Genomic DNA, 20569 nt, shown 5'->3' on the forward strand with positions numbered 1-20569 from the left:
TAAAAGGTAAGTAACCAACAAACAAAATATTATGAATTAACGTAAGTAACGTAAAGGAGTTTAGTTCGTCCCTACAGAACTCATCTTTTTACGAAATTAATACCAATTTTCATTGTACATAAAAAGCGTTTTAACACGCCGAGCGATCCGGCCCATTGCCCCGGAGCGAAGCGGAGGGCCGCAATGCGAGCCGGGCGCCGGAACGGTGTCGGTAACTTAGGTGTTAATTTTTTTTCTCTCGCATCGTCTAATAATTAGTCTGTGTAATTTTTGTTATATAAAATTAAAATTTACAAAACCAAATTATAGACGGATTTGCTCTTTTACACATTGTAGTAAAGATGCTAATAGATCGATCTCATAGATTTTGTCCTTTTACGAAATGTAGCGGAAACGCTAAAATAGCTCGACCTCACCGGTTTTTCCCGTTTATGAAATGTAGCGAAGCCTCTGATAAATCAACCTTACCGGATTTGCCCTTTTACGAAATGTAGCGGGAACGCTAAAAAAGCTCGCTCTCATTGGATTTGTTCTTAAACAAAATGTAATGAAAACGCTTATAGCTCGACCTCACCCTTTCATGAAATGAAGCGAGAACGCTAATAGCTTGACCTCACCGGATTTGGCCTTTTACAAAATGTAGCGGGAACGCTTATAGATCGACCTCACCGGACTTTCCTCTTACAAAATGAAGCGGAAACGGTAATAGCTCGACCTCATTGGATTTGCTCTTAAACGAAATGTAATGGGAACGCTAAAAATGTTCAACGTCACCGGATCTGCCCTTTTACGAAATATTTCGAAGGCTCTGCTCTAAGAGAAGGCCCTCACAAGATTTGACTTTTAACAAAATGCAGCGGGAACGCTAAAATAGCTCGCCCTCACCGGATTTGCCCTTTTTCCAAATGTAGCGAAGACTTTAATTAGTCCAATTAAATGACCTTGAAGAATTTTCCCTTTCTTACAAAATATTCAGTTTCTATAGAGGAGGGTCTACCGTAGATTTGGCCACAAAGTTACAAATGTAACAATCGTAATTCCTAAATGAAACCTAGAGTGATGGTTGAGGCAGCTATGCTGCCTTCTTGAATTTAGTTGTGAACGGTTGTGGACGCCAAAAAAAAACTAGTTTATTTCACGATTTGGCGATATAATTATTCCATCGATAAGCCTATTTCTGGGTTAAACCATACCGTCTTCATTTCTGGTACAAATTGCTCTCGGGTTGGAATAACAGGGGTCCCACAGAATCGGTTAAGGACATAAGGACATTCCTTTCGTAAAAAATAAGGACAAAATTCTGTAAAAAAAAACTCATATCAAAGCGAGCGACATAATGTTGGACCCCTGGAATAAATATAGTCGAAAGTACCTATTTGTGATCGGTTGTAAATAACATTCAGGTTTTTTTTTCATTACGACCGACAGAAATAGATTAGGTACCGCCAAGTAATTTCAAATCACCTACTGTAATTGACCCATCAAAAAAATTATGTATCGACAAAAAACAATCGACCAAAATATTAAAGTATCGACAAAAAAAGCAAATTACCGGACAAAATAATAAATAACGACCAAAAATTCAAATTTACCGTACCCATCCTTTCACTACAAACTACCATCTTCGTCGGTAATTCATATTTCTGAGTCGATCAGCGGCATTCGAACGGTAAATTCTAGTCGGGAATATTTATTAAATGGAAGGTACCAACGGTGTCGATCCAATCTTAATTTAAGGTCGATTATTTTCAATTTTTAGTCGATCACCTTTCGGTCGGTAAATTGTAATTTTCAGTCGGTAGAATTTTATTTTTGGTCGATCAAAATGAATTTTCTGTCGATCGGTTTATTACCACCCGAAAATGTATACCAGATGTGCGACCAAAACTCTTTTTTTTATCGGAAACAAAAAACTGTGCAAAGGGACAACAGAAATATTATAATCAATGCGATGAGATACTGAAACATCAATTTTGCTAAAATGTAATACAAAATTCTCACAGAATGTTTACAACCTACATATTCCTATATTCCATTTTTACAAAGGAAATATACCGTAAACAATATATCATTTATACAGTGTATCTACATATAAAAGGATATGCGACGCGTATATAAAGAGGTATCACTGCTATATAAACGAAATCCACCGCATATATAAAGTGGTGATATAAAGGAAATTTACCGCTTATATAAAGTAATTAATGTGTGATAAAAACCGGCAATCTCTTTATATAATGCGGTGATATAAAGTGAAATTTACCGCTTATATAAGGCGGCGACATAAAGAAAATTTGATCCTTATATAAAGTAATTAATGTACAATAAAAAGCGGTAATCTCTTTAATATAAAGCGGTGATATAAATGAAATTTACCGCTTATATAAAGTAATAAAGTAATTATTGACCAATAAAAGGCGGCAACCCTTTAATTAAAAGTTTGACAGTTCACGGAATATTCCCCATGGTACTCTTCTTGTGTCACTCTCAATTTATCTTCGGATGCTTTCGTTAAAGTCAACGTTTCCGCTCCATAAGTGAGCACTGGAAGGACACAAGTGTCGAAAACTTTGCGTTTCAGACTATTATTCATTTTGCGTTTGAAAATTAGTCTGAGTTTTCCGAACGCTGCCCATGCAAGACCAATCCTACGTCTTATTTCTGCAGTCTGGTTGTCCAGACCTAGCTTCAGTTTATGTCCTAGATATACGTAGCTGTCGACTCGTTCAATGAAAGTGTCACCAATTTTCATTTTTCTATCGCCCCCGATGTTGGTCATGACTTTTGTTTTCGATAAGTTCGTCTTGAGGCCAACTTTGCTTGCCTCTTCACTTAACTGTTGTAGCATAAGCTGAGCCTGACCTAGATTCGCTGCTATCGGTACAATGTCATCAGCGAAGCGGAGATTGCTCAGGTACTCTCCATTTATCTTTATTCCCATTTTACTCCAGTTTAACTTCTTAAAAATACTCTGCAGAATCGCCGTGAATAATTTCGGTGAAATAGTGTCACCCTGCCTTACACCTCGGCCGATTCTGAATTTCTCCGTGCTCTTAGTTTTATACATGAAGTAGCATTTTTGTACACATATCGAATTGTGTTCGAGTACTCTACTCTACATTCGTCTAATGCGTCCAATGTCGACCATGTTTCCACTGAATCGAAAGCTTTTTCGAAGTCTATGAATAGCAAGACTATGTCGATGTTGTACTCACGACACTTCTCAATAAGCGTTCTCATCACCTGCAAATGGTGGTTTGTGCTGAAACCAGATCTGAAAGCAGCTTGTTCAACCGGTTGGTTTGTATTAATTACTGGACATATCTGTAACATGTGGGTTTGTTAATTTTACAATTTTCTGGTAATGTTAACAGAACATTTTGCTACCATTTCAGTTGGTAAATTTTACAAATTTTCTGTAATCACGACAGAGTAAAGTTAACCAGGCAGGAGCGCTTGTTTGACTAGGGGCCTAAATAATCTAGTAGCCCTTGATATTTTGCGAATAAAATTTTTCAATTTATGTCAGTGTTCATTTGAGTTCATTTTCATACAGTGTATTAGGTCCCTTATTTGACGTTTCGAAAATGAACCGCTTCTGCCTGGTTTATTTTACTCTGTCGTGCTGTAATGGTTATGAATTTTTGATTTTTCGCTATTTTTGCTGGCTAATGGCATTGCAGAAGTAATGTACCAACTCCGATAGGTTACCATTACAAATTTTGTTTTAATAAAACGTTATATTAACAAATTACTCCCTTGACTGTAAGTCATGGGTTTTACAAAAGAAAATACATAACAAGTTCACTATGATTGAAAATGTGATTAAAAAACGTTAAATGTAACGATTTTGTGCTCTTTGTTAACACGATAACTTGAGTAAATCTCAACCGATTTTCAATAGTTATTTGCATCACTTGGATTGAAACCACGAAATTACAGTATACGTGTGAATTCGTATACCGAGAGAATAATTTTTGCATGAGTGAGTATGTATGTGTCGTCGAGACGCAACATACATACGTATGCAAAAAAAATTCGCGTGGGATACGAATTCACACAGATACTGTGATTGAGTGGTTTCCATCCAGTGATGCACAAAATTTTACACTCGTCCATGAAATACACAAACAACAAAACCAAATACAAAGCATTTTTATCACATTGTTTCACATCGCTCAAGGTTAAACTTAAATGTATAGAAGAAGTATAAGAATAAAGACGAAACCGAAAATACGCGATACAAAGACGAACGAGTCGATCGTTCGATGTGCATCACACTACTCGTTGATACGAAGAGTAAGCTCCGCCTTCGTATCAAATTTCTCTCTTTAACGAATAACATAAACAAACTCCACCATTAAGCAAAACATCGTTTGAATCCCTAGACCTGTTTGCAAGGCCTCCTGTGAGAGAACTAAAAGAGTGTGGTTTCCGATAACTTTTGACGCGTGATATTCAGTATTTTCATGGTTTGGCGAGTGTAAAAACTTTTTTTTTATTCGATGAAGTATTGAAATCCTCAGGTCAAGTTCGAAAATGGGTGGTATCGGTTCAACCATCCGGGAATAGCTCTCAAAACAATCCTTTTCTGCTCTTTGTTAAAGCAATACCTGGGGTAATTCTCAACCGATTCAAAAAAATTGTTTGATAAAGCACGGAGTTTAGGTTCCAAGACAGATTATATTGGTCTAACGATCTAGCTGCTGTTGCTAAACGAATTTTTGGATCTATTTAAATAGTCTTATTATTTTATATTGTCTCTTGATAACAAAATAAACCAAAAAAAAAATGAGTGTTTATTCACACGAGTTTAATTCCATTGACTGTAAGTCAGTATGCCGGAAAATACACTATAAGGTTTGTTTCGAAGATTATATGAAATGTTATGAAAAACGGAACTGTTTGTCCCAATATTTTGCTTGTAAACACGATAACTTGAGTAATTATCAACCAATTACTAATTTTATTTTTTTAATCGACGCAAAATTAAATTCTTGAGGTTAAGTTCGAAGATGGGCTATGTGGGATTAAGGATCTGGAACTTATTCCAGAAAAACAGTATTTTACACTGTTGGAAATTCAACCAATCGAAAAAGATTACTTTGATGAAATTTGATAATTTGTCGGTTAGTTATATCCAATTATCACACATGATAGCCAGCTATCACGAATGATAGCCAGCTATCACGAATGATAGCCAGCTATCACGAATGATAGCCAGCTATCACGAATGATAGCCAGCTATCACGAATGATAGCCAGCTATCACGAATGATAGCCAGCTATCACGAATGATAGCCAGCTATCACGAATGATAGCCAGCTATCACGAATGATAGCCAGCTATCACGAATGATAGCCAGCTATCACGAATGATAGCCAGCTATCACGAATGATAGCCAGCTATCACGAATGATAGCCAGCTATCACGAATGATAGCCAGCTATCACGAATGATAGCCAGCTATCACGAATGATAGCCAGCTATCACGAATGATAGCCAGCTATCACGAATGATAGCCAGCTATCACGAATGATAGCCAGCTATCACGAATGATAGCCAGCTATCACGAATGATAGCCAGCTATCACGAATGATAGCCAGCTATCACGAATGATAGCCAGCTATCACGAATGATAGCCAGCTATCACCTTGCGAGATTTTTGACATAAGCGATATATATCGGCGACGGTAGTTTAGTTTGCCTGTTTTGGTTATCCACACTTTTAAAATTTTAGCACACTCTGACTAAGAATGTATCAAGGTCGCGCTTATTATTTAAAAAACGTAAATAACAAAACCAGACTACTGTTGCCTATTTATCTTGCCTAATGTCAAAAATGTCGCGAGATGTTGGTTTCGTATTTTGTGTTCGGTACCCGGTATAAATTCTTTGGCTATAACGGTGATAGTCAGCTATCACAGGCAAAAGTAGCTGATTTCACGCCATGGCATAAAAAATGTATAAAAATAATGAAAAACCAATTTCTGAATCGTTATTCAAATACAATCAAACAGAAAACTTCAAAACTCCGACGAGTGTGAAGTTTGCGGCCATAGCGAAGCGAGGGCCGTAATTCGCAAGGGTCGTGGTATTTTATGCATGATTGATGGTTTTTTGAATGTTGTAAGTACCGGAGGACTTCTTTTTTGTACATAAAAGTAAGATAAGAACATCTAACGTACTTTTTCATATTGTACCCAAGTGAAATAGTCCTCTAACCTAAATAGCCTCAATACAACGTACACACACTCCTCGGGCAATAAAGGCAGAGTCGCGACAAATTATGCGACATTGAAAATTTGCGTGAAAAAGGTTCCAAATTAGGCGCGAATTATCATTATCATATGTTTATTCCCTTAGAATACGATTATTTTTCATTTATAAATAATCGTTAATTAAATTCGTTCATTATTTATACATCAATTATGTTGAAAAAATATGTTTGTTAACGCAAAGTTGAATAATTGGAAGAGTAATTTACTAATTTAGCTTGATATTATCATGTTCAATGCGAAGAAATAAGTTTGAGGCTCTCGAAATGATTTTTTTTTTTTTTTGCCGTACTGTTTATACTCATATCTATATAGAATCAGGCAAGGCCGTAGCCTAATAAAACATCCGACTTTTCTCAACGTAAACGAATCAAATTTTATTTAAATCTTTCTTCATCTACGGTTCGCCTGAAACTGATTAACAATCATACTCTCTCATGTCAACAACTGTTCTAGTTAACAAAAGGATATCTGCAATCGAATAATTAATTGACCTGTGCCAACTACTCGGTTCCATCTATGTACTAATTAAAAATTCATTCGTCGGGTCTCTACCTACGTATTAGAAAGATGAGATCAGTAGGAACGAGGTCTGTTAGATTTTTCGTTTTTTAGTGGCTTTGTGGCTGGAGAAGAGCTCTTAGAAGTTCTGCGACGTAGTCAAATTTCTTGTCACCATCTTGAACAGCAACAAAAACGACTTCCGTAATATGGGTGAACTTCCAGTAGACTACTCTTACCTATCCATATCCATTAACAATTTTTTTTGGTTGTTGCTGTCCAAGAGATTCTGAAGACGAAAACCATGTGCTGATTTTCGACGTAAGTACTACAAACCTGCACACTTCCAAATGAATCGACGAATTATTCAAAGTATTGTGAAATATTACTAGAATCTAGAGTTGTATTGAGGCTATTTAATTCTATATCTCATAAATAGATTGTTCAAGCTGGAGGAAGGTAAAAGTAATCTTTAAAACAAAGCCAGCAAAACCAATTACTCACTGGCCGAAAATTATAGACCAATACGCTTTTCATCTTTTATGCTAAAAACACTCGAAAAACTAAACAACAGGAACCTCAGAGACGGACCTTTAAGACAATTTAAAACACACACAAAGCAACATGCTTACCAGAGCGGAAAGTCTACCGAAAATGCTCTACAGAACATCGCACAAAGCATAGAATTATCGTTAGCTCATGAAGAATTCGCACTTGGATGCTTTATAGATATATCTTGGGCATTTAACCATCTAATGTACCTAGCCAAAAAAAATGGTTGCTACAAACACAACATAGACTCGGGTATCATAAGTTGGATCCTAGCTATGTTACACATCAGATTAATCTTAGTCCGCTATGGTACTGTAAGTAATAACGACAAGGAGGAGTTCTACCACCACTGCTATAGTGCCTGGTAGTGAATGAACTACTAACCATTCTGAACGATAGAAACTTTCAAACAGAGGGATTCTCGGACGATCTATCAATCCTACTCAGAGGAAAATTCATCAACGTCCTATGAGATTTACTTCAAACGACTCTCGATGTTGTCAGTGACAGTGAATAGTGCGATGGGAACGAACTATCAATCCGAATAAGACAAAGATGATACTATTTACGAAGAAACGGAAAATGGAAGAAATCAAAATACCACTAATTAAAGGAACGCCAATACTTCTAGTCAACTCGGTAAAATATCTGGGAAATCACCCTGCAGAATGTCCTGGAATAACAACCTGGACGAACGACTACAAAAAGCTACTATATCTCTATGGCGATATACACTACAGTCATCAGTCCAATCTTAACATACGGATGCTTCCTCTGGAATCACATATGCAAAATTCAACAAGTACGTAACAAACTAGATAAATTCCACATGTAAAATATGTTTATTTAATATGATTAAAAAGTCACTTGGTTTTATCATTTTTTAAAGCTATTTTATTCAATTATTTAAATACTTGATACACACAATTCTTCATATTTACTAAGAACAAATAGACGGAATGACAACTAACGTGAACTATGAACGATGCAAGATTACTGACCCCTTGTACCTCTAACAGGCTTCCTTTTATGCTCTGAGGTCTCCATGTTAAGCATGCGAAAACTATTAAGGTAATTGGTATTTTCATAAGCGCAATGTTAAACTGAAGCGTGAAGTTCGATTTTAACGACCTTCGGAAATTAGAATGTCATTGAAGCCATTACATTTTTATTTATTAGATTTAACCCTCGTATTTATTCAATGAGTCACACCATACGTGGGTTAAACTAACATCTGTATTTTAACGGACAAGTTGATTGTATGATATTGAGTATAGGAAAACCTTTCAAATGTTCATTGAGCTTTAATACTACGCCTGTGAGAAGACTAACTCAATAATCATTTATTGAGCTTCAAACCTTCACATCATCCCCCTATGATGTATAATCGTAAGCATTATACAACAAGAGAAAAAAAACTAATTAATTTAAATGTTACATTACACTAAACTATAAACTTTTTTTTAACTTAATTTAATATTATAATAATTATTTCTTAAAACTATATTAACTTCCCGCACGCTTAGATTAACATAAGTTCGGACAACGATTCTTTAATCCAGTTAATGACTTTAATATCTAAAAAAAACACAAAACACAATCCAAAAAAAATTCAATTTAAAAATTATTTGTTTATCTAAAAATTGATCTCACGTTAAAAATTTGTAATAAAAATAAGTGTCGAATTTCTTTACTTTATCTTTATGGATCAAAGTTTCTTCTCCTGTTTCATTATTTGTTATTACAATGTTAGGTTCTTTAATTGACTTAACTTTATATGGTTCTTTATATAAAGGATCTAATTTATGTCTCTCGTTAATTTCTATTAATACCAAATCATTAGGAAATACTGATTGTGGTTTACAATTTTTATCATAACTGACTTTTCGTTTTTCTTTAGATTTATTTAAAAACTTCTGAGCTAGTTGATTTGCAATTTGTAATCTGTATTTAATTTCCTTGTGATATAATTCTATATTATAAACAGGATCAACTATATCTGAATTTAAAAATTCGTAATTCTGAGGAAAAATTCCGAAAATGAATTGAAACGGGCAATAATTGTTAATGGATGTGGATGGAGTTGTATTATAACAGTAAGTGAAATATGACAACCAGTCAATATATGATCTAACATACTCGTTAAAAGTTCTATGCGATCTTTCGACTGTACCTAATGTTCTATGATGATATGCAGTTGAAGTATTGTGAGTAATGTTTAAGAGTTTACACAATTCTTCAATAACATTATTCAAATATTCTGTACCTCTATCTGACAATATCTGTTTCATCGATTCATAAATAAGAATAAAGTTCTCAAAATATTGCTTTAGCTACATACCTCGAAAACCCCACTCAGAAACCACTTCGAGGCCAATAAAATAAAATTCTGGTTTTTCCTGGGGTAATGGCGTATCACATTTTCATTTTTATGTCCACCCTGAGGTTCCTGCAAAATTTCATGGAGATTGGCTGACTAGTTTCCGAGATCGACCGTCGATAGATAGATAGATAGAAACATACAGAGTAAGTTGAAAGATTTTGATTGTTTGGGAAAAGTCAATTTGGTGCATCTTGTATGAAAAGTGACCAATTTCAAAACGATGTATCTCCCGCAATTTTGAACCTACATAGTCAAGTGATAGCTCGTTTTGCTCGTATTTGAAGCGAGAATATGATAAAATATGTTTTGTGGTGATATAAACCAAAGGGTAGAAACTGAAATGTTCAGCTATATTAGTTGCTGCGTCTCAAAAAAATTTCTTCGTTCTTTTTTTGGAAGTTAGCCAGCGTCAAGTCCTCCGCTATCGCTCCGGACATGATTAATTTCGCGCTATAACATCAATTATTCGAAGGTTAGTGCAGAAATCGTAACTCCCTGAAACTGAAGTCGCTCTGGGTAATTCGTATCAAAACTTTTGATAGTAAAATTTTGTTTTTATTCTTCCTTGAAAGCACTAGATTGATACCTTACCCAATGTGATCCGATCGCGAAAATTGTGATATGTACTAACATTTTTGCTCTTAAGGATTATGACAGACATACATTTTTTTTAATTTTTTTGTGAGCCTGAAGGATAGTTTATGTTTTAATTATTATTATGTTGACCAAAGCAAGATGTTGTGTAGCTTCGGTACACTTTACTCGACCGTGAAATGTAAAATTAGGTTTGGATTTTTTCCTCGATTTATCGGTCCTGTCGAACGTAAACAAATTTGTTGCGAGACGTTTCGCAGCTTATAGCTGCATCATCAGTCTTTATTATCTAAAGCATACATAACAACCATTCTTAAGAAACTGTGCAAGACCCTTATTTACAATTTAATATTCCAAAACTTACGAAAATATTTTATTTCAATCGGCACCAGTCCACCGACTTATTTTGTCACTACATTACTCTGACACTTATAAATAAAGGCTAGGTGACTGACCAAAACATAAACACACGACCAACTGAAAGCTCTCTTATCAAGTGGATGGCACTTCTACTGATGGAATCAAACTTTTGTACACTGCACTGATATTATCAGTGTCTCGTCTGAAATTCATAGTTGGATTCGTCAAAATTTGTAACGACTCCAGGACTCTTCGTTTCGTGTAGCGGGCCGACGTTTTTTCAATACCCGACCCGACCCGGCCCGATCCAATTTTTTGAACCCGAGCCCGACCCGACCCGAGACTTTTCTCTTCGCCATTTTCTACGCATAAAAGCTTTTTATACGCGAAGTAAAATAATAAAATAAGTTAGTGTTTCATGCTTTATAGGCTTTTATTGGCTTACTTTAAATTTTTATTTCTAAGTCGGGCCGGCCCGAATTTTTGTTTTCAAAGCCCGACCCGACCCGGCCCGAATGAATTTTCAAAACCCGGACCCGAACCCGATCGGGCCGGGTCGGGTCGGGTCGGGTCGGGCCGATGTATTTCGGGCGGCCCGCTCATCTCTAACAACGACAGCTCTTGTTCAAATCGCCTGTTTGGTTAAACGTTTTGATGTCATCCACAGCCTTGCTTTGTGACTAGTGTTACCAACATATTCCAGATCACATGTAGCTCTTCGGCCATCACCTAGGCATGGAATGCTATATACCACATCGTATTGATCAACTATCGCAGTCCTCTGTTTCAATTTTGAAAATATAGAACGGTTCGTGATCATTCGTAATTATTATTATGAGTTTACTACTCAATAAGAAATTGTCGATATTTAAAATTACGAAGTATATCACCCGTTTCCTACAACTGGAGGATGGTTGCTTGAGAGTGCGGGAAAGGGCCTTTTTCAATTATGGAGTACAATATAAAACAAAAGTTGAGTTAAAAAACGAGTGAACCAAGTGTTTATATTAGAAGTAATTTTTTAATTTTCAGATATGATTCGAATTCGTAAAATAAAAATATTTGGAATGAAGGAGTTTGAAAAATTTAAAATTAAAAATGCATAGAACCTTTCATCACTGCAACACAATTCAATCAATTTAAACAATACCTTATAAGACTTTAAAGAGAGGCTCGTCGTTTTCAATCAAGAGCTGAACTACATTAGCTACAGCTTTAAACACCATTGGATGTTTTTGTAAATTGTGACGGAAAGGTTGCTTTAAAATTTGAAAAATTTTCAGTCGCCTATTGATATTGACTGTTTCATGTCTCGCCATTATACGTTTGTGAATTGCAGCATTTTGTTTATTAGGCAGAATAAAACAAGGACAGCCACGGTAACCTTTGTCGGCCAATGTCAGCTCGTCATCGTTCACCAAAAATACATAGGCCTGTCTTGCAATCGTTAAATCGGCAAATTCTCCGCAAGGGTAGCCACCGTTGGTCCAAACGATATGCCCTGTACGAATGTTTAGCCCAACTTCATAACGCAGGCCAGCGCTACGAAATTTATGGCTAAACCATTTCTGACTAAAGGGCTGGGGCTCCGAAATTTTACAGTCGACACCATCTAAAGAACAAAGACATTTTTGGTTCGGCACTGACCCATCGTAGCGTTTTTCCCAAATTATCTACAAGCAAAAATTAGAACACACTGATGTGATATATAAGTTCCTTATCAAACAGCTGCATACCAAATTCATATCAGACAAAAGTTTCACAAAAATCCACGTCCATTTGCGAATAGTTTTTTCGTCAGCACCGAAAATGGATCTTCTTATGTGCTCGTTAGAGTATTGCCTCAGAAAATATAAAGACCACAAAAGGTGCTTTGGATGTGAATCATCAGGAGCGTCATTTTTGACTCTTAGCCAAATAAGGGAGCACACCGTTGGTGTAACGCCGAAAAAAGACTTAAATCTTCGAAGTTTTTGTTTATAGCTTCGCGTAAATTTCGAGTCGGAGTATCGGCAACCCAGCTTAAAGAATTTTTCAGAGTACATCTGTAAGTGAGGAATAAATTTTAAGATTCAATGCTTCTACCACATTTTCTACATCGACATTATCTTCAAAATTTACTAATTTTTTAAGCAACGTATGTGTATTCAACTATCTTTCAAATTGTTGCACAGTTTTTATGACAAATTACTTTACAAACAACAACGCTGTGAAAGCAGTCCTTGTTTAAAAATCAGAAAAACGCGTTGTCTTATTTACACAAAGTTCGAAATGGAAATTTAGGAGAACAATTCAGAATGAAAAAAAAAATTATTTCTCAAAACGCATCATCAATTTTATGTTGACTAATTGATTAAAAACAATGGCATCTAAATAGTACTCCACATAACATTTCCTATTGGAAATTGCAGCAAAGAAACAGGAAGGATAAAAAAGAGATGCTAAAGCAATTTTCATAGACACAGCTGTTAAATTAGTCGACCAACATTCGTAGAACAGTCGACCGACATTTCTAAAATAGTCTAATGTCGCTTAAAAAACAACGACTATTTTATAATGTCTGCAATTTCTTATTTTGTTTCTACAGGTTTCAATTTTATAGGACAACTCGCTAAATCGACCTTTGATCTGATAATTTTTCCATATAGCACGTATCAAAATTTTTTAATTATCGCGGAATTACATATTTATCTTGAAGGTCCTTTTGCGGGCGCCCTCAAAAAGGCCTTTTCCAAAACGCCGATCGACTGTTTTTTAAGCGACATTAGACTATTTTAGAAATGTCGGTCAACCCATTTAGCGACACTTTATGAACATTACTTTAGCGACGGTTAGCATATAGCCGACGTTTAAATTCTCACTATGTTTATGCACATACTTTGTGTTGTAAAATTATTTTTGCAGAATTTTCTTGTTTCTCGTAAAAATAAATGTTTTGTCAGTCAAACACAAACACCTTTTCGGTAATTGAAATTAAATTTCACAATGGAAAATGAAATGACGGGTGTAGTTTTTCGGGCTACTACAATTATTTAGTTAAGAGGGCAGACTAGGTGTGAAGTAGGCTGTAATTGAAAAATTGGTTTTAAAATTAATGTAGACCATTTAATGAAAATCTGTTCCAGCAATTAGATGAGCAATATGTTTATCTATCTCTAAAAAACGAAAAACGATTTACAATAAGCAACAGTTGGAAGAAAACCGATTTCAAAATATTATAAAAAAATTGAATTTATTGATGGAAATTGAGCCTTAATTGTTTGAATTTACAAATACAAAACAACATTATGGGACAGGCGTCTGGTGGAATGTCTGACAATCCGGATCATGTTTGTTTCTGCCCAGTTAAAGAAAATGACAAGAATGCGCAAAACATAGACACGAAAAATTGGACATTATGCAAGGGATGTAACAAGTATTTTCATCAATTATGTACTTTAATGCGTGAAGAAAAAAATAACAAGGAGAGTTGGTATTGCATAGACTGCGAGTGTCAGGAGTTGTCTGGTTTATGTTTGACTGAGGATGGGAATGGTAAATTAGGCCGACGACGTATTGGTAGGAAGTGTAAAGAGAGGCCTAAAGATAGTACTGGGGTATACTTAGAAGAGGATGATGTAGATAGAGTATCATGTGATGTGTGCGGATTTTTGGCTAAAAATAGTCGTGGTCTGAGCATTCACATGAGGGTACATAAGCGTGTTAGTGTTGAGGATGTGGTTTGCTCTGCCCCTGTAGATAGTGAAAGTGGTTGTGCTGACTCTTCTGTGAAAACTGATATTTCGACGGTTTTGCAAGAGTTTGGATTGCTGCTTAATCTAATCAGTGTAGGTTATCGGTTCCTTTGACACGTGTGATACAAAAGTCTGTTAGAACTGTTGTATGTCAGGAACTAACTAGGGTGATTCAGGATTTAGTGATGAAGAATGACGTTGATTCTTGGATGAGGTTGATTGCGTTTCCGTTTATTGTTCTGGGTAGTAAGTCTAAGGGAACTGATGGGGTTAATGTGATTAGGTCTAATCTGAAGGTTTTCAAAGATTGTGTCAATGTTAATGATACGTTGAATAATGTTTTGGAAACTAAAGGGAATTCCTTTAGGATCAAGGAATCTGTGGATAAAGATAGTGTTGTTGTTAAGGCGGCTACTAGAAAAGTTAGCGAGGGAGATATTAGTGGTGCGATTAGAGTTTTATGCTCTAACGAGTCTGTGGCTCCTCAGACGATTGAGACGGCAGTGAAGTTACGGGCTAAGCACCCTGAGGATACGGGTGGGATTTTTGAAGAAGTGAAAGTGGATATTGATTTAGGTTTGACGACGGTAGATGAGGTTATTAAGGCTATTAGAAGCTTTCCTTTGAGTTCGTCAGGAGGTGTTGGTGGGTTGCGGCCGAGGCATTTAAAAGATCTTATATCTTTTACTTGTGGCGATTCGGCGAGTCGTCTGCTTAAAGCTGTTTCTTCTTTGGTGGATGTGATTAGGTCGGGTAAGGTAGAAAAAGATGTTGCGAAAATTTTTTTTGGTGCTTCTTTGACTGCCCTCAATAAGGGAGAAGCAGATGTAAGACCAATAGCGGTTGGTCTTGTTTGGAGGCGTATGGCGGGAAAGATATCGAATTTTAAGGTTAGGGAATCTTTGGTTGAGAAGCTGAAACCAATTCAGTTTGGTTACGGTATTCAGGGAGGAGCGGAGGCTTTAGTTCATTCAGTGCGTAAGTTTTGTAAAGCTGATCATGATAGGCCGATGGCTCTTGTTAAGCTTGATTTTGAGAATGCGTTCAATATGCTGTTTAGGAAGTTTATGTTAGGTGAAGTGCGGGATGTTTGCCCTGAGCTGTTTCCTTTGCTGCAACAAGCGTATAGGCTCGTGTCGAATCTGTACTTTGTTGGTGATCCTCTATTGTCTCAGAGAGGATTTCAGCAGGGAGATCCGTTAGGTCCGCCAGGTTTTTGTATAGGTATCATGAAGATGACGCATGCTCTTTTGTCTCGGTTTAATGGTTGGTATTTGGATGACGGTACTATAGGTGATGAGTTGTCTGTAGTGTTAGATGATATTCAGAGAGTTTTGTCTTTTTGTGAGGTGTCAGGTTTGCGGCTTAATGCTAAGAAGTGCGAGGTTTTCTTTATCAATGCGACTGATGATGAAGAAGCTCGTATGTATGCTGAGATATCAGCTTTGTTGCCGGGCATTAAGAAGGTGGATGAGTCTACCCTTGAGTTGTTAGGCTCGCCGGTGTTTGAGACAGGTTTAGAGAGGATGTTTTCGTCTAAGGTTGAATCAATCAAATTGATGTGTGATCGATTAAAGTTGATGGACGTACATCCTGCTTTGTGTGTTTTTAGGAAATCTTTGAGCAGTTGTAGGTTCAGTTATTTGATGCGCGCTTCTAGAGCTTACTTGCTTCCGGATAAGCTGAGGTCTGTTGACGAAGTTTTTAGGTCAGCTTTGGAGTCGATTACTAATAATAGGGTAGAAGGCCTTTCTTGGGATCAAGCATCGCTTCCATTGTCTTTCGGAGGTATGGGTATTAGAAAAGTTGAGGATTTAGCAATACCGGCCTACTTGTCGTCAGTCTTTTCTTCATCAGATTTGTGTGGCGTGATTCTTCAAAGATTTGATTTACGAGTAATTGATGAACAGATTGTACAATTAATTAATGAAATTCCTCAAGAATTCGTTCCAGAAAACGATACTCTTAAAAAGGAACAAAAGAATTGGGACATCCCGAAGATCAAAAATCAATTTAATGAATTGTTTGAAAATGGTGACCTGAAAACTCGTGCCAGACTACTTGCATCATCGACTAAAGAATCTTCAAAGTGGTTGCAAGTGATCCCATCGAGTCAATTAGGATTACTACTGGATAACAATTCTGCTAGAATTGCTGTTGGTCTTCGATTAGGCACTCAAATATGTGAGGAACATAAATGTCTTTGCGGTAAAACAGTCGAAAAAGATGGATTGCATGGTTTATCTTGTGTGAAATGCGCAGAAGGAAAATACGTTAGACATGATATTATGAATAACATATTCGCTTATGCTTTCTCTAGTGCAGGTGTTCCAAATAAAGTACAGCCTCCAGGTATTTCAAGAGATGATGGTAAAAGACCTGACGGTATGACTTTGATACCATGGAGTCATGGAAGATCACTCTTGTGGGATGTTACCGTCCGGGATACCATGGCTGCATCATATATTAATGATTCATCAAAGAAAGCACGGTCCATTGCTGAAAAAGCAGAGAGACATAAGCATAACCATTACGTTTCTTTGAAACAAAACTATTTGCTAACCCCACTTGCTTTCGAGACTTTAGGTTGCATGGGCCCGGAAACGAAGAAATTTATTGATAAATTGGGCTCTTTAATGAAAAAGGCAACGGGTGAGGTAAAATCAAAAGAATACCTTCTGCAAAGAATTTCCATCGCAATTCAACGTGGTAACGCTGCTTGTATTTTGGGAACATTAGGGAAGAAGAAGATCGATGATATTTATTTACTGTAGTTTTTAATTTTTGAGAAAAGATCGATGTTTTACCGGCTGCGCCATAATTGTGAGCAGTCTTTTTTGTCGCATTTAAAATAAATATATCTCGAATCATCTCGATTTCCAAAATATGAACGTCGCTTAAAGTTAGGCTATGCAATATTTTTTTGGAAATCGGTTTTCTTCCAACTGTTGCTTATTGTAAATCGTTTTTCATTTTTTAGAGATAGATAAACATATTGCTCATCTAATTGCTGGAACAGATTTTCATTAAATGGTCTACATTAATTTTAAAACCAATTTTTCAATATATAGCCTACTTCACACCTAGTCTGCCCTCTTAAATAAATAGTCTACAAAGGTAATGATGCATTTAGGGTTTTTTCTTTCATTTTCCAATTTAGTTTTCGCTTGTAATCAACAAGAAAAAATCTAAATTGTAAAACGTTATTGTCGACTGCCTTATTTGTTTAATTATTGCATGTTTGTAGATCCATGAATCACTCTTCAATAAGTGAACGATTTAAATTGCTTTCAAGCAAGTAGGCTTTTGAAACTCTTAAATCAATTTGATTCAATCGAGTGACAATTTTGTTGCGCTAAGCACGTGTGTTAAATAATTGAACTGAAAAATACATAAGAGGTCGGTATACTTTTGAAAATATTTCTGGATATTAGAAACGCAGCATTAAATATGTTTGATAATAGCAGTTATGGCATCAAAACAAAAACTTTGGTTGGAAAGTGGCCCCGAGCAACGAATGCTTGACGCTTTATTTGAACAAAACAAAATTGATGAGTCGTCTCTGCCAAATCAGATCCGACAATCAAACGAGGCATTCATGGCGTTCCCTGCAAAAACTTTTGCTGCTCATTTTCGGAAGACGAAGGCCAAATACGGTGCATACGGTAGACGGATTGATGCAAAATATTTTGCCATCACAACCTAAACTAAGTTACCATTACAGCCAGCAACAGCACCGGGGAACCGAATATTGAAATCGCTATTCCGGAATTGGCAGGAGTTGCCGAATCTAAAAAACGGAAGGGCGACGATTTTGAGGAACCATCTGGTGATACTGATGAAGTGGTCCTCACATTCAAAAATTCTCCAGTTCTGACATGGGTCCATTACGACGACGAGCAGAAAGTTGACATTGTCAATGTGGCCGTGCCAGTAATATCTGGTAGTGAGGGAGTGGACTTCAATTTGTCAGAAGACGGGACCAAGCTTGTGATCAGTTATACTTGGCCTCTTGTCATGTGTGTGCCGAGAATTCTTTTCTGCCGAAAAGCGTTGACCATGCCACTTTCGCACCCAAGAATAAATGCGATGTCTGCTGAACTGGTCAAGCGAGGAATTACAGAGAAGAACCGACCTACCGGCACCATCACTATTCGATTGCCTATGAAAGTGCAGCGTGAAGTGGGAACATGGGATTTTGATGGAATGCGAATGCACGATACCGATGTGATTTTGTTCAGCTTTAAAGCTTACCAGAAGAAAATTGTAATTGAGGATGCAAACACCAGTGTTAAATTTACCTAAAATCGATTGCCCGTTCTTTGCATAATAAAGACGTTTCCGGAGTATCATAAATTCTTAGTTTTATATTGTTATGGGAATTCCATCGAAACATATTCAGATATTAAAAAAGAGTCCTTTCCCGCACTCTCCTTCAGCATTCTTGTGTCTTAAATTAAAAAAAAAATCGTTGCGTGACATTCAAAAAATTGGCATTACAACTCAAGCTGATCGAAATTTCATGAAAAATCCACACGCTTTTCATGTATTACAAACTTTTGAACTTGTGTCACACGTCACATATACGTATTGTAAGTCTATTTTTTTCATAAAGGCATTGCCCACCCTGAAGTTTGCCTCTAGCTACGGCCCTGAGACTGTCAAACAGTATTCGAGACGGTTTCTGACTAGTGAACAAAACAGCAGACGCAAGATTAATTGATGCGAGAAATACTTTCCGCAGCGAAAGATGAACCCAAGCAGCCTATACGACTACTTACTTAAGAGCCATCTGTTCTTGGCTTTATGGAATCACTCACCTTTGTATGAAAATAAACCACATTTTGTGTAGTCATTATTTCGATCAATTCACATTGGATCACTTATTTTATAAATTAATATGGAACTTTGAACTTTTAAATCTCGAATCTCTGTTACTCTTTCACGCATTCACCAATCACATAATGAAATCGAATCGGGTTCGGGATACGGAGGAACGACATAGTTAGACACTTTTCGATACTATGCACGAGATAGTCCCTTCTGCACCACCGATCAATCGCAGACAGATCACGTTGAAGACCTAAAAAAATTTCTGAGAAATTTCACCTCGCGATACACCTTCACGTCAAAGGCATACAAAGAGACTTGATGACTGATTGTGATGTAAATTTAGGTTTATTTATTGTCTAGTTTAAGTTTTAATGTATGCGAGCATTTTTATTCAGCCAGGCTTGGAATAATGAATTTGTCTTGAACGGGTGTAATGGAAGCAAATGATGATGGACAGTTCTGTACTGTCCAGTGACCGCCATCACACTCGTAGGTCGAAACAGCGTCTTTGTGTAAATTTTATTCACTTAACCGACCATGGAAAAAAGGAAAAGCGTTAGCCTTGTCTGTTTTTTGAAGGATTTTTCTATTGTTTTAGCGTTACATTTATAGGCAAATCAGCTGGAGTTAATTATATCCCAAACGTCCTGGGTACTGATGCAACGTTTGAACTGCCACTTTTAGAGTAGAAAGTGATTGTTGAACAAATTAAATGCAGTTGTCGGAATTGCTCAGCGTATTGTTTTATTGATTGTTGAGCATTACTGATGAGCTATGGTGTACTCGACAGCAGAGTATTGTTGTTCAACGTGGCTTCACAGCGCCCATGTCACCAAAATCGACACCGAGCTGAACAACTCAGTGCGTGTCATCACAGGTACGGTAAGCTCTACACCATTACAATGGCTTTCAGCCATGAGGGGACAAAACTTACTGCTGAGGGAATATCGAAATGTCGTTCAAAACAGAAGCATTTCACCACGGCAGAGTAAAATAAACCCATAAATAAACAAATAAAATAAATCACTCATACTTTCTGATCATACTCTGTCGTGATTTCACTTCACCACGACTTATTAGTACCACCGTTAAGTAGATTGAAATCGAGAAAATGACCGATACATACCTCTCGTGATTTACACACGTGCAATTTCGAGATTCATGAAAATTGGAAATGCTGTTGGCAGTAAAGCTGATACAATAGCGGCATTTTCGAGTTCGAGTTCGAAAAAACCTGAGCAGAGATAATTTTTGCTGCCACGTAAAATCATGTTCAATTTGAATCGACGGCGTACGGGGAACGGAAGATGTAATGACATCATATTCCAATGGAATC

General features: G+C 36.7%; 1 protein-coding gene across 1 annotated transcript in view; it reads right to left on the bottom strand.

Annotated features, from left to right (window-relative positions):
- LOC119072215 (putative ankyrin repeat protein RF_0381) overlaps nt 1–20569 on the bottom strand; it is a 70335-nt gene that overhangs the window by 24763 nt on the left and 25003 nt on the right. The gene's annotated exons all lie outside the window — the stretch shown is intronic.

Source organism: Bradysia coprophila, assembly GCF_014529535.1.
Source record: "Bradysia coprophila strain Holo2 chromosome IV unlocalized genomic scaffold, BU_Bcop_v1 contig_81, whole genome shotgun sequence".
NCBI lineage: Eukaryota > Metazoa > Arthropoda > Insecta > Diptera > Sciaridae > Bradysia > Bradysia coprophila.